Genomic DNA, 3499 nt, shown 5'->3' with positions numbered 1-3499 from the left:
GGGACCAAAGTAACAAAGGCTACCATCAGTAACACACTACGCCGCCAGGGACTCAAATCCTGCAGTGCCAGACGTGTCCCCCTACTTAAGCCAGTACATGTCAAGGCCTGTCTCAAGTTTGCTAGAGAGCATTTGGATGATCCAGACGATGACTGGGAGAATATCATATGGTCAGATGAAACCAAAATAGAACTTTTTGCTAAAAACTCTACTCGTCGTGTTTGGAGGAGAGAGAATGCTGAGTTGCATCCAAAGAACACCATACCTACAGTGAAGCATGGGGGTGGAAACATCATGCTTTGGGGCTGTTTTCCTGCTAAGGGACAAGGACGACTGATCCGTGTGAAGGAAAGAATGAATGGGGCCATGTATCGTCAAATTTTGAGTGAAAACCTCCTTCCATCAGCAAGGGTATTGAAGATTAAACGTGGCTGGGTCTTTCAGCATGACAATGATCCCAAACACACCACCCGGGTAACAAAGAAGTGGCTTCGTAAGAAGCATTTCAAGGTCCTGGAGTGGCCTAGCAAGTCTCCAGATCTCAACCCCATAGAAAATCTTTGGAGGGAGTTGAAAGTCCGTGTTGCCCAGCGACAGCCCCCGAACATCACTGCTCTAGAGGAGATCTGCATGGAGGAATGGGCCAAAATACCAGCAACAGTGTGTGAAAACCTTGTGAAGACTTACAGAAAACGTTTGATCTCTGTCATTGCCAACAAAGGGTATATAACAAAGTATTGAGATGAACTTTTATTATTGACCAAATACTTATTTTCCACCATATTTTGCAAATAAATTCTTTAAAAATCAGACAATGTGATTTTCTGGATTTTTTTTTCTCATTTTGTCTCTCATAGTTGAGGTATATCTATGATGAAAATTACCGGCCTCTCTCATCTTTTTGAGTGGGAGAACTTGCACTATTGTTGGCTGACTAAATACTTTTTTGCCCCACTGTAAACTGCATTTAATTGAATTCTTGCGCTACATGAAAATTAGCCTCTTATTTTTTCATTTCCAACTTTGACTTCCCCCTCTAGCAGTTTGGAAAAATCTACAGAAAAGCCACACCTTCATGTAAGCAGTTAGATTTTTGTCAGCAGTGTGAAAAAAGCACCTAAAACATGTTTATACCCCCAAAATAATAATATAATTCATAACAACATGAGGAGATGTTACCAATAGTAAAGGGCTCAAATTTGACGTACTTTTAAAAAACGGCCAGATTTACCGATCTTATGATCTTATGAAATACATTTAATATGTTATTACATTGTATGTTGTATGTTATTACATTTAATATTTGTTAGCTACATATTTTCACAAATATTGAACTCTAAAGGCTTGTGTGTGTGAGCAATAAGTTACAGTCAAAGGTTAAATTAAGACACCCATTAAATAGTCAGTTTTCATTAAAGAAATGCTCTCATATGTGAATCTTTTCTGACTCAGGAGATTTGAAATTATATAACTGTTTGTCATTTTAGCTATTTTAAGTCGGAATAATTGTAGAGGAAAACCTAATTTATTCCATAACAGACATTTAATTTCATAATTCAATTTCCCCTAACGTTTTAAAAGGTATTTTCTTTCTATCATTAGAAGGGATAAAAACATTTGTGATTCTCATATTAGTATATATATATATATATATATATATATATATATATATATATGCAAATATGGGGTATACAATTTATTTAAGAACTGATCAAGATTAAAAGTTTTTAAAAAAAGAATTGTTTTTTATATATCGCTGAAATATTGATGCAGACAAAAACTTTCTGCAGCATAGAACTTAATATAGCACAAGTGTTTCAAACAACTTTTTAGGAATTTCAGTCATAGAGGCTTAAACTGAATGACTATACAGAACGGCCATATGTCAATTCACTTTACAGCGCTCTGCTCTCCTAGACACCCCTGAGATCTGGAGGTGTCGACTGGTCCTTTTTTCTCCGACGGCTGCCGCTCCGTTAAATCAAAAGTGTCTCCAAACAGCCCGGCTCCCGTCTGACAGGCGCTCAGAGGGTCCTTCTGTAACTGAATCTGTTAGCTTTGGCAGTTGCACCTTATTACAATGATTTGGGCTGAACTTGACTCGCCTGCTGGACTCCTTCACATCCAGAACCAAGACATGTGGTGTTTTTTTCGGTCCTCTAAATGTATACCTAAAAGTATGTGGAGCGTGCTTCACCAATTTGAGACTGTGCCTGGATCCTGTTCTCTAGTGTTCCTTCTGAGGTCGATGTAAAACCTGGAACAATTACCTCTGAGCCTTGGATCCTTACACGCAGGGTTTTACTGGAAAACTACTTAATTTGTGGTGGCGTCACTGAAGAATTTCTATGACATGGTTTATTAATTGTCCAATATTTCATGTCATATATGCACGTCCAAACAATACTTAGGTGTTCGGACTTCCAGTATCATATGAAGCAAATCATGCATGCATAAATTCCCTAACTTTGGGGGTCTTACTAGAGGCCTCAGGTTACTGCTATTATCTGACATGAATCTTACCTCCTCCATGATATACAATCCAATCTGGATTATAGATTTGAGTCCCCCTCCTCCACTTTAGCCAAGATGAGGAGATTAATTGAGGCCTGTTGCCTTTTTTTTTCCCTCCAGAGTTGAATCATTTGCTTCCACTGGATAATGTCATCGCAGCTTTGACAAGCCAAACCGCTGAGCTGCTGGACAGCTCCACCGTGTCTATCTGCCCCTGAGAGACGAATACCCACCATCTCAAAATCAAGACTCAACACTGAAGCTCATGCATTTCATTCATTCTTGCCGCACACTCATTAGGGAAGCACTTAAAGGGAAACAGACTTGTTCTTATTTTTATTTATTTTTTTAGTCATTTGTTTTGAGGAGGAAATGCAATGGCCTCAGCAACCCTGAGAAACACACTGTTCTGTCTGCTAGAGCTAAATAAAACAAAGAGCTGCATTCCTTGTTTTTGTCTCATAGCTTAAAAGCATTTAAAAACAGCCAAACAATGCAGGTAGCTGCTGGGTTATCTCATTTTATGTTGACACTTGAAAGCCTTCAATAATGCTGTAGGTTGTTATTTGCAGAGCCATCCACTTCTATTTGTTTTATCTAAGGGTTAGGGGTTTAGGTATGTGTATAATAGAGAAATGCAACATTTTCCTTTACATCCTGAAATAAATCCAACCAATAATTTTCAACAGTTCCTTAACTAGTAAACAGGGTTTTCCTACTTGGAATGTAATCTTAGTATACATACACAGGTTGTGTGAAGGCTTCAAAGGTTTGTTAGAGAATATTGGTGAACATCAACCGTCATAAATGCCAAGGAACAAGGCAGAAAGGTCTGGGAAAGAGTTTTAAAGGAGTCTAAAACAGGGGTGCATTATGCAAAAATATCCGGAGCTCAGAGCCTTTCATTTGGTCATTTTTAATACATAATTTGGTAAAAGGACTATGTGTCATGATGGGTTTACTGAGAGGCCCAAGATGCAGAACA

This window comes from Cyprinodon tularosa, unplaced genomic scaffold (genome assembly GCF_016077235.1).
Source record: "Cyprinodon tularosa strain WSP-4 unplaced genomic scaffold, ASM1607723v1 ctg316, whole genome shotgun sequence".
Lineage (NCBI taxonomy): Eukaryota > Metazoa > Chordata > Actinopteri > Cyprinodontiformes > Cyprinodontidae > Cyprinodon > Cyprinodon tularosa.
The sequence above is the reverse complement of the archived record's forward strand: the minus strand, read 5'-3'. Positions refer to the sequence as shown.